Source organism: Miscanthus floridulus, chromosome 9 (assembly GCF_019320115.1).
Source record: "Miscanthus floridulus cultivar M001 chromosome 9, ASM1932011v1, whole genome shotgun sequence".
Lineage (NCBI taxonomy): Eukaryota > Viridiplantae > Streptophyta > Magnoliopsida > Poales > Poaceae > Miscanthus > Miscanthus floridulus.
In genome coordinates this window covers 130,067,954-130,079,901 of record NC_089588.1, presented here as the reverse complement: position 1 = coordinate 130,079,901, position 11,948 = coordinate 130,067,954, and the positions used below count along the sequence as shown (strand labels likewise).

Here is an 11,948-nt window from a genome sequence, read left to right as displayed (position 1 = left end):
ATGGCCGACGGCGAGGACGACTACGCGTTCGAGGACACCTGCGACTACGACGAGGTAGAAACCCACGGAAGTGAACGCCGACGGACGGCGAGGAGAAGGAGCAGAGGTACGTCGTCCTCACCAAGGTCGCCGAGATCTGTCCATCCCTCCGGGCTTCGCGGCCGGTCCTTGCCTGCTGGCCACTTCAAAGTGGAGCACGGCGCGCGTCCCAGGAGGAGTGGTTCTCGGACGACGGCCGCGTCCCGCGCCGCCACCGGCCTGCCGGCGGAAGGCGGCCTCCCCGTGCCGACGGCCGGTCAGCCGGGCCGAGTTGCCCTGCGCCATCTGCTTCGTGGAGCACCCCGCCGGGGAGATGAGGTCGGCGGGGTGCGCCCACCTACTACTGTGGGCGAGTGCTGGCGAGCCTACATCCGCGCGGCGGTGGACGACGGCGCGCAGTAGCCCGGACCCGTCCCTGCCCCGCCGCCCGTCGTCCAGGAGCTCGTCGACCGTGGCCGCCGACGCCCAAAGACAGGGAGCGGTACGCGCGGTTCACGCTCCGGTCGTTCGTGGACGAGGGCAGCGGCGCCGGCGGTGGGAGGATCAAGTGGTGCCGTGGCGCTGGGTTGCACGCGCGCCGTGGAGTTCCTCGGCGCCGCGGGGGACGCGGCGGACGTGCTCTGCGAGTGCAGGCACGGCTTCTGCTGGAGCTGCGGCGAGGAGGCGCACCGGCCCGTGTCGTGCGACACGGTGCGCGCGTGGCTGGACAAGAACGCCTCCTACACGGAGACGTCCAACTGGGTGCTGGCAAACACGAAGCACTGCCCCAGGTGCCGGCTGCCCATCGAGAAGAACCAGGGATGCATGCACATGACGCGCCCTCCCCAAAAAAGATCTAGTCCAACTAGGATTCTTCCCATATAATCGTAGTAGTAGAACTATTAGGTAATCCTACTAGGAAATCTCATTATAAACCGACTAGGACTCTGGCCTCCTGACTATATAAAGGAGGGCAGGGCTCCTGAGAGGGAGAGAACAATTGTACAACACAACACAACACATTACAATCAATCCAACGCAAAGGCTAACGCCGACTGGACGTAAGGTTATTACTCGATCTACGATCGAGGGCCTGAACCAGGATAAATCGACTGTCTCTTGCGTTAACCATCGAGTTCAGCATACGCCGAAGCCCGAACATACTGCCCCGGGTACCCCCGTGGCAGGCTATCGGTGGTGAAACATCGACAAGAACATAGAGAGAAAGAGAGAGGGGTAGAAGTAGCTGACCATCGGGCTTGGAGGAGCCGTTGGCCATTGCGTCAGTGGCAAGGTCGTCGGTGTGGATGATGGGGTGGTGTAGAGGCGGCGGCGAGGCGGTGGCGCTTTCTGTCGCTTTTAGCGCCCCCTTGATCGGTTAGGGTTGTAGGTGGGGTTGTGGTGGCTGCGGTGAACATCGTAACACGAGCCCCGACCCCACCTCCTCTTTATAGCGCTGCGCGACGCGGGGCCACCAACCATGAATTGGTTGGGCACCCCGATCAGGGCGTGGATCAAGGCTCGAGTCGGCCGTTGGGCCGACTCGGTGGAGATCAATCTAACAAGTTGAAGCTATTGAGGAGAGGAAAAGGAAAACACGCACGTGCGCTCGCTCACCTCACCTCGCCGGGCCGAGCGGGGTGGGGCAGGGCGATGTGCGTGGGCGTGGGCACGCGACATGCGCGTTAATGGTTCGGCGATTTCTCGCTTCGACATTGCAGGTGCACGGTTTCCTTTTGCCACTCGATATTTTTGCATGCATGGAGAAAATTGTGCTGGCCTATTTTGGTAAGCAATCATTCTCGTATTAATGGTGATTACCAACTTCATGTTGTGATTACATGGCTAATTAATTACCATAGGTGTGACGCGTGTATATATTGGGACGAGACGTCGTCCTCTGTACAGACAATTCGTCTCCTCATACCGCCTCCGTCTTCCCCATCCCGTCGCCGTCGTGTCATCGGTGCCAGGAGAGCAAGTCTCAGCAGCCAACGTCTCCTTGTGTCCCTGCACGGGGTAGGGATCGTATCTGGTTTTTGGGAAGTGCCGTCGCAACTACTCGCTGAGCACCTTCTTCCCTCTACGCCGGTGTTCGCAGGTCTTCATCGACGGTCTACTTCTTCTACTTTTTGCACTATCTCTAATGCGGACAACCCCATTGTAAGAATGTCTAACACTTTCTTTGTTGTTCGTTCACACATTGCTTCTGTTACTAGCACTAGGAAGCTTGAATTTGCCTCAGTTCGTAGTGCTAGAGTCTTTGATTAATGATCTTCACAATATGTATCTGAGATAGGTGTGATCTTGTTAAATCGCACACCTACTGTTGTTATTTTTATTAGTACCGGAATCATTTTATTTATCACTAAATTGCTATTATTTCCAGAGATGTTTTACGGTGCTTGGGAGGAACCGGTGGTTCCTCCGTTCCTCCTATAAAAATTTTTATCAGCCATCTGATTTAAAAGTATATAACTAAATATAATTAAGGATAGTTTAGTCATTTTAGCGCAGTCATTACCTTTGATCGACATTCTTATCTTTCTCTTTTGCACGCAACACACACGCATCAGCGCCGGAGACGGTTCACCGGCTCGCCACTGCCGCCACTAGCCTGAACGAGGCGCACTGGCGACGGACGTCTGTCCAGGCTCACCATCGTCCACCTCCAGGTGCTCGTCGGCGCACGCCTGCAAGAGCCTGTGGCTTGGCCGGCTGCAAGGGATCGACGCCGCCCGCCGCCCGGTAGGTTGGTACCTGCCAGCCCGCCTTTATGGGGCGCACCGTGGCCGCCCGTCTGTCCGTGGCTCGCTATACCAACTGTCTCAAGGGGCTCGACGGCACTGATCTTAACAGGGGCTGCTCGCCCAAGGGGTCATTGGCAGTGAGATTCCCATCCTCATCCAAGGGAACCGTTCCAGATGAAGCACATTCACAACGACAAGATTGATGACTTACGTTTGCTTTTGAATAACTAAACTGATATTAGTTTAGACATGTGGAAATTCTGAGGAATGTATTTATTAGATGCTCAACGTCAACTATCTATGTGTTTGTTCTTGGATTATTCATAACCAATCAACGATTCAAGCCTGAGATGGTAATTGGCAATACTGAATTTTTGGATTCAGACATTTCGGAAGCCTGATGCAAGCTTTAATACAGTCAGTAGAATGAAAAATTTAATTTGTATATATTTTCAATTTATAACTTCTTAGCTTACTGTGAACCAAATCCAGCGACGAGTTCAATGTGCTTCCTCTAATGAACACAGCTACAGTGTTCTCCACTTTATGGGATTCTGAAAGAGAATGCAGACCTAAATTTTTTTTTATTCTTGTGTTTATGGATTTTAGGGGAAGTAATAGATGCCAAGAAGGTCGCGAGCTTCACGGCCTCAATGGCCTCTGTCGCCCTGCGGCCCTGGCTTTGGCCGCTCCTACTTTGCTTGAGCGTTGTTGTGCCTGCACCCTGCTCTTCTCCGGCGCTGCCGTAGCTTATCTATACCTAAATAATTTATGAATTCAATTCCAATGATCCAAACGGGGACTAAATGATATTCATGTTTGATGTACAAAAGGTTTCATAAGTTGATTAATGTTCCTTTCAAGAGTTAACCTATATGGTACCTCATTACCAAATGACTAAATAGTCACACACACACATACTCGTTTTGAGTAGAGGTTGGAAACTTTAGTAAGATCTTCCTTTATCAAAAGAGGTTTGTTACTGTGCTTGGGAGGAACCACCAGTTCCTCCCAAGCAAAAAATCAGCGGCCGTTGATCATTAAAAAAATCAATTAGTTATACTCTCTTATACATAAGGGTACTTTAGTACTTTCCTTAAGAGACTTATCCAATCGACTCATGAACAGAATCCTCGAAACTGGAGTTCGTTGCCGGCGTCGCCGTCGCCTGCCTCCTCGGTCGCCGTTTTCCCACAGCCGCCTGTAGGACCTTGCCTAAAGGACTCTCTTAATACTATTTAGATGGAGGAAGTGCTGACAGCAACTAGACTAGGGTTCACTAAACTAAACTCGGCTCCCGGCCCATACCTAAAAGAACCGTGAATTGACTCTGCAGATGGGTTCGGTTTGTTTCATTCAGATTTTAGGCAAATAGGTCCTACAGATGTCATTAACAGATAACAAGCAGTTGTTACATTGCAGCAGCTGGGCGCTGGCCATCTTTTCCACACTCTATGCATTAAATGTTGTTCTAGTAAGAGCAAGGCTAATAATACAGCTGGCTTGCTGGCTGTAAGGTTCCTTACAGCCTTCTCTCAGCCCACTCATACAGTAGTTAGCTCTTTACAGTTAATACATGGTTCACTTGTCTCTCACTAGTAGAAAACAGACCTTTTATCCGAGGCAAAAAATGGACTCTAGTCCCGGTATTTTTTGCGCCCGGGACTAGAGAGACCTTTAGTCCCGGTTGGTGTCTCCAACCGGGACTAAAGGTCCCTGCCCAACGGCTAAAAGTCCTCAAACCTTTAGTCCCGGTTGGTAACACCAACCCGGACTAAAGGACCTTTAGTCCCGGTTGGTGTTACGCACCGGGACTAAAGGTTCCCTGATGGGTTAGTTCAAAAGGGAAGCATCCCATCCATTGTTAAATGTGTTGTGTAGGTGGGGTGGTAAGCTACGCGCGAGGCAATGCATGAGGTCTTGGGTTCGAATCTCACGGGACGCAACGGTGGGAGGCATTATTTTTTTAAAGCTGGGAGGACCTTTAGTCCCGGTTGGTGTTACGCACCGGGACTAAAGGTCCCCCTTTAGTCCCGGTTTCTGACCCGGGACTAAAGGGGCCTTTAGTCCCGGATGCTTACTCCCGGGTGGGGAACCGGGACTAGAGGGGGTTCCCCACCGGGAGTAAAGTCCATCTCTGTATTAGTGTCTCTCACAGACTTTTTTGGTTCTCGTGCCCAAGCCGGCTGTAAGCTTACAGCCCGCTTCTCTTCTCTCTCCTCCCCTCTCTCCTCCACCTCAGCATTTAGTCGGCTTACAGCCTGCTATTATACTTGCTCTAAGACCCCAAAGGAACCATTGACTTCTTGATCTTGACTGCATAGTGGAATTTTGCCACACTGACAGTAGAAAAGCACGAAGCAGCTGCAAATCCACTGATACTGTGATGTGATGAAGGGCGTGATGTTTCTCTCACGTTTTCCCAACTGTTTGCTTGTTTGAATCTTGTTTTTGCTGTTTTTCTGTATCCACCCTATGAAGATTTTGTAACAGATATATTGCAACTACGTTTCTAAATGTCAACTTTTTTCTTTCCAATATTTCGATCAGATAAAGAGTGGGCTTCTGAAATCTTATCATGCAAGGTTAGGTTGCAGCTATGGGACTCTGGAGCAGCCTGCACATTCAGACCATCAGAAACCTTATATTTTCCCAACATGGTGCCATCATCATACAAAGTGTGTTTTTTTGTTGGCACAACTAAATTCTTGTTGAGACTTTCAAAGGACAACTACACCAAGTACCATTACTAAGAAGTAAGATATTCATGTTGGGCAGCTTCCTAGCCTATTATGATCTCCCATAGTATCCTCGTAGCTCAGTTCATGCACTGGACAAATCAGCAGGCAAGCCAATTTTAGAACCCTTCTATCTCTTAATAATCTATTGATGGAAATACAGGGGTCATTAAAAGGGAAATGTAAGTTAAAGATCCACTTGGAATACTGCTCACGGATGGGGTAGTGCCACCACACGAAATCGTCAGAAAAATGGCATGTAAACGACTCTGAAACTTGGCTGTCAGGCTGCTCGCGGCGCGCGTGCCCGCCGCGTCCTACGCACCGGGGGCCGCACTTGCCGGGGAGCCTCCGCGCCAGAGCCTATACCCGGCGAGTTGCGCCGCCTGGGCTAGGAGAGCGAGCTGCAGGAGTCATGAGAGAAGAAGAGGGCGTGCGTTGGGAGACAAGGACCGGAGTACCCATCCGCCCAGTGCTAGGCTCCCAGGGCCTCGTCGGAAATTGGCCCGCCTCGCACGTCTACCGTAGCTGATCCACCGCTGCCTCCCTCATACACTTCCTCGGGCTCCGCGCTTCATCTGTGGCCAGTGAATCCACCGCAGGCCGGAGTTGTGAAGACACCGGCTGGGAATATCCTTGCTACGAGAAAGTACCATGTTACCATCCACGTTTTAATACGAGCTGGTTTTGAACCTACTAAATTTTGGTTCTGGCCCACAGCTTAAATTTCTCTTATATTAGTAGGTTCCTTCTTTTTTTAACCATCCGATTTAGCCAAACAGATGGCTCCCATTATTTACAGGCGCGGTAAAATTTCTCTTATAAACAAGGAAATCTCTCTAAGCAGGTAGCCAGGTACTCCCTCTATCCCTAATATAGTGCATTCTGTTTTGAACTCAAGGAGGAATATAATAATACATAAATAAATAGATAGATAGTCGCCAATAAGAAGATCAGCCGCTGCAAATTCACGGGGATGCTCGCTTTCTGGATCTCCATCTTGATGTCTGGCATGGATTATTGCTCGGACTCGCAGCGTCCCACCCAAACTAAACAAAGTCGGTACAATTTTTTTAGGGTGATAAAAGCAGTACAAATGCTTTGGTTTTTTTTTACAGAGTACAAGTGCTTTGGTGCGGTCAACGCAGCCCGACCGGCCAACCGTGGCAACTGGCATTTGCTATCTCCAGCTTGGCCGGCTAGCTAGTCAGAAATTCGATCAGTATCACTAGTGAACAACAGAACAAAACCATACGCACATCAGGTCCAATCCAAACCAACAGCAGACGAACCTATGCTACTTTTCTATCTAGTCTAGCCTATTAATTTACCATCTTTTTCTTTCATACGTCCACACTAAAGAAACGTCCTCCGCTGAAAGGCCCCTCATCCATACACCTACAAAAATATACCAGAAAAACAACATTATTAAAACGATTTGTCCAAATTTATTTTAAACCTTCTATCTATTTACTAACTCAAATCCAATGGCGTGTCGTCCTCAAATTGTCTTTTTTTTCCGTCTCTTTTTCACCCGTGACTCCTCTCGCCTCCCCGGCGCCACGCTATTTCCCCCGACGAGGCTAGGGTTGCTGTAGTGTTAGCCGGTGCTTCCCTTTAGCCGGCCGCCCACTGGCCCGGCAGGAGAAGCACGCGATGGCTCCTCTCCCCCACGGGCTGACTCCTCCTCTCCCCTACGCGCCGACGGCCACCATGTCTCCGCCGACGGAAGCAGCTGCGGGGCATATGACGCTGGCGGCGGACGCGGCAAGCAGGACGCGGGTCGGCGCGAAACGTCGGTGGCGGACGCGGCAAGCAGGACGTGCCACCGGAGCAGCGGCGGTCAGCTGATGCCCGCGCCTGGGCCCTTCTCGCGCTCGCCCAGCCGGGGCGACGGCCAGACGGCTAGCCATGGCCGCCTGGATCTGCGCCCCCCTGCTAAGCGCTGGAGATCGCGTCCCGCCACCTCATGGAGCGGTCGCGCCCCCTCGGGTAGCGCACTGCCGCCTGCTCGCTTAAGATCGAGGACGACCTCGCCCGCACCGCCCGTGGCCTCTCCTGGAGTTCACAGCTCGCTCCTGCCCCTGGCCTTCAGAGGTCATCTCGCAAGGTAAGAACTCTCGAACCGTGGATTAACTACATCTTTTGGGAGCCATATTTCGTTGCTGAGCTAACTTCTAACCATGGATTAACTTGCATCTCCAGCAGCAGCTGTGCAACAAAATTAAGGACGAGACACACCCTCAGTATGAAGTACGAGATACGTCCTCCATGTACGCTGCACACTGATATTCTTTAGATCCTTTGAAATTTTAATTATTTGGACCAAAATCAATTCATGTGCTGCACATTACTTGTAAGTTAAATATTAGCCTCAATATTTGTGTTTTAGCTTTGCTTATTTGTTAGTAACGATGATAAATTATTTGTTGAAAGTTAAATGAATTAGCGTGAATTTTCAAATGAATGAACGTGATTCAGATTATCAGAGATAGTATGTTCAACTTTTAAATTTCTTAGTACATCTACCGATAAGCACAGCAGTACAGCACAGTCTCCTCTCCGTCATACGCGGCGCCCCTCCCCCACCGAGATCTGCGAAGGATGGTGGCGGTGGTGTGAGATCCCCCAAGCGGCGGAGCGAGATCCCCAAGGAGCGGCACGAGATCCCCTGGCACGAGCTCCCTTGGCGGTATGGTTGAAGTAAGCACCCTTTCTCCTCCCTTCCTGTTGTGCCAAGCCGAGCACTACACGAACCCTAGCTTAATTTATTTGACAATTTGTATTTTGATCTGATCTAATCATAAGCCTATGCACGCATTAATTCTACTACTAGATAGTTTTTCTGCGATCTTATTAGCAGTAGCAGGCTGTAGAAACCATGCTAATTTACCTGTCTGTGACTGTAAATGTTTCAATTTTGTGTCAGAATTCTTAAAAAGAGCTTCTTAGTTCAGTTCTTGGCTAAGTCTTTTGCTATATAAAATGAAACATTTTACTGATAATACTGTACCTCTATATTCTTATCGGCAGGTGGAAGATTTTGGCAACACGTTATTTTGGTGATAGGAATATTTTGGTTGTTTAATTTGCGTTACCCTAAATATCTCCGTAGCGTTGCCCTTGGGTTACCAAACCTAGCTATAGGCGTTGTGGGTCCAGGGCTCGAAGGTTTTTCGGAAGTCAAAGGGGAAAGTGCAATAATAATAGTTTAGTTACAAAGCTGATCGGTTTTCACCAAATTATAACGATATCGACAAGGGGTTTGTTTGGAAGCAAAATCCTCTGGTCAACAATATTTTAGGAGAGTAACTCTAACCATTCGCCAGGGACCCCGGCGGCGCAGCGGCATGTAGACAGCCCAACGCGGTAAGGGCCGCGGCTGCGTCAGGAAGAAGAGAAGCAGAGACGGCGATGGCGAGATTGGTGGCGCCGGCAAGAGATGCCGGGTTGACGAGGACTATGGCGATGGCGAGATCGGCGCCGGCAAGAGATGCCGGTTTGGCAAGGACTACAACGATGGCGAGACCGGCGACGGCAGGGGAGATTACAACACAAACGGCGACTCCACTAGTGATGGTGAGGATTCGATCTACTACTACAGCGACGATGACGAGGAGACGGAGGCCTTCGGCGCCAAGGCAATCGAACCCGCCGAGCAGAGGTACATCGTTCTGAGCCAGGACGCTATCAGCGCGCGGCAGGAAGCGGACATCGCCGAGGTCGCCGAGATGCTGTCTGTCCCGCCGGGCTTCGCCGCAGTCCTGCTGCGGCACTACAAGTGGGTCCAGGAGGAATGGTTCTCCGACGACCGGCGCATCCGCCACGCCGTCGGCCTGCCGGCGGACGGCAGCGTCCTCGTGCCCACGGCGCTCAGCCGCAGGCCCCTCGTCTGCGCCATCTGCTTCGGAAGCTTCCCCGCCGGCGGGACGAGGCCCGCGGCGTGCTCCACCCACTTCTACTGCGACGCGTGCTGGCGCGGGTACATCCGCGCGGCCGTGGAAGACGGCCCGCGGTGCCTGTCGCTGCGGTGCCCGGACCCGTCCTGCTCGGCGGCCGTGGTGCGGGAGCTGGTCGACGAGGTGGCCGCCGCCGAGGACAGGATCCGGTACGCGCGGTTCGCGCTGTGGTCGTTCGTGGACGAGAGCGGCGGCAGGGTCAAGTGGTGCCCGGGACGCGGCTGCTCGCGCGCCGTGGAGTTCGTCGGCTGCGCTGGCGACGCGACGGACGTGTTCTGCGAGTGCACGCACGGATTCTGCTGGAGCTGCGGCGAGGAGGCGCACCGGCCGGTGTCGTGCGACACGGTGCGCGCGTGGCTGGCCAAGAACGTCTCCAACTCGGAGACGGCCAACTGGGTGCTGACCCACACCAAGCTCTGCCCTAAGTGCCGCCGGCCGATCGAGAAGAACCAGGGGTGCAACCACATGATGTGCAGCGCCCCCTGCTACCACCACTTCTGCTGGATCTGCCTGTCGGGGCGATGTGAATGCGGTAGCTACCGGGGGCGGGCGGACAAGGTCAACGCCGGCGGCAAGGACGAGCGACGGCGGAAGCAAGCCAGCTAGGGCGTCGTTGGACAGGTACCTGTACCACTACGAGCGCTGGGCGGCCAACCACACGTCGCTGCAGATGGTTTTCAAGGACATGGCCGACCTGGAACGCAAGGGGCTGGAGAAGATGGCGAACAAGGTGCGCGCCCCGGCCAGCGATCTGAGGTTCCTGACCAAGGCGTACGAGCAGGTCGCCGACTGCCGGCGAGTCCTGCGGTGGGCGCATGCGTACGGCTACTTCCTGGACCCCAAGCGCGACGCCATCAAGCGCAATCTGTTCGACCAACTTCAGAAAGACGCCAACAGTTCGCTGGAGCGCCTGCACGGCTGCGCCGAGGTGGAGAGGAAGGAGCTCTGCGCCGGCGACGCGGCCGACGTCGCCGAGAGGTACAAGAGCTACAAGAAGCAGCTTGAGAGCCCCACCAAGGTGACGCGGCACTACTTCGAGAACCTCGTGAAAGCGTTCGAGACCAACCTGGCCGAGGTGGAGACGACCGAGTAGGGCACGGATGGATTCCAAACCCATGCTATCTTTCATCAGATTTATCGCATTCAAGACTTAATTAGTGTGTTATTCAGCTTAGCTTCACTCACTCATTCTTTTGTGTCTGTATAATTTTGGAAAATCTCCCCCATACACATCCATGGATTCAAGACTTAATTAGTGTGCTATTCGGTTTAGCTTCATTCACTCTTTTGTGTCTGTCGTTTTGGAAAATCTCGCGTACACATCCATGTCATTGCTTTATTCCCTATGGTTACGAGTGACCGCAAATCTCACTCTAAGAGGGACCATAGCCAAAAGATCGTTCATAAGACTAACCGGAGTATCTCTTGAAAGCAACTTCATCGACTTACCAATAGTGTTGATTGTGACTTTTTGCCGTATATACTCCAACGTACTACTAAAACTAAACGTTCTCCTAATATTCTTGTCAGCAGTGGCGGCTGCGGCGCTGGTGGTGATGTGAACACGTTGTTCGACACCTCCATGACGATCTCCGGGGTATTGGAGGAGTGCGGTTCCTCCATCTTGTTGTTGAGGAAGGATTTGCCGACGTCTAGCATGACGTGCTTGGTCTCCGCTTCAAGGCTGGTGATGGCGTTCTTCCGATTCAATCTAGCATGGATGCCGGTGATGATGGCGCCACCATGGGTGCGTGCCCGCTCAATGGCGTGCAGGCGCGTTTCAGAGTGATGAGCTGATGATGCATCTCATCCAAATTCTTGCGAAGGTCATTGGCGAAGGTTTGGAGCAGCTGTTGCATGTTGGAGGTGGTGGAAGCCATGGATCGTCTGGTCTCCGATACCAGTGTAAGAGCCCAGCAGGGAGGGGTAGCATGGGGGCAACAGCTAGGGTTGGAGGGTGGCTGTGGGCGTCGGGCTAGGGAGGAGAGGCGGCGGTAGAGAGGAGACAGGCATAGGGAGAGGGAGGACGATGGTAGGGAGAGGAAGAGGGGTAGGGGAAGGAGCAATTGCTCTGTTCTTACTTAGATTAGATTTATTACATTTCCACTATATTTATAGTCCCTATATGATTTCTGTTCCAAGCAATCTATTTGAGAAGTCATTATAGATTGGATCTTCCCTTCCTAAACAAAACAATCTATCTAATATTATTCCTTATACTAAGATTCTATATTATATTCCTTGGGTGCTACGGTGGGGGCGTGCTACTTGTGTTCACGGCCCTCCTGGGCCTTGGCCGCCCTGTCTCTGGGTGCGCCCTTCCTGGTGGCGCGATTTGGCCAGGATGTGGCCACCATGGGCCTTCTTGGGCCTCTAACCCCCCTTTCCTGGACCCTCCATTGGATGTATGACATGGGGCTTTGATAGTTGTACGTCAGTGAAAAATCTCTCCACAAAGCAATGAGTCAATAGTGGGCTTTGGA

At 52.3% G+C, this 11,948-nt stretch overlaps 1 pseudogene; it reads left to right on the top strand.

The window, feature by feature from the left end:
- LOC136480929 (probable E3 ubiquitin-protein ligase ARI7) lies at window positions 1-10,558 on the top strand (annotated as a pseudogene).
- The last annotated feature ends 1,390 nt before the right edge of the window (window positions 10,559-11,948 follow it).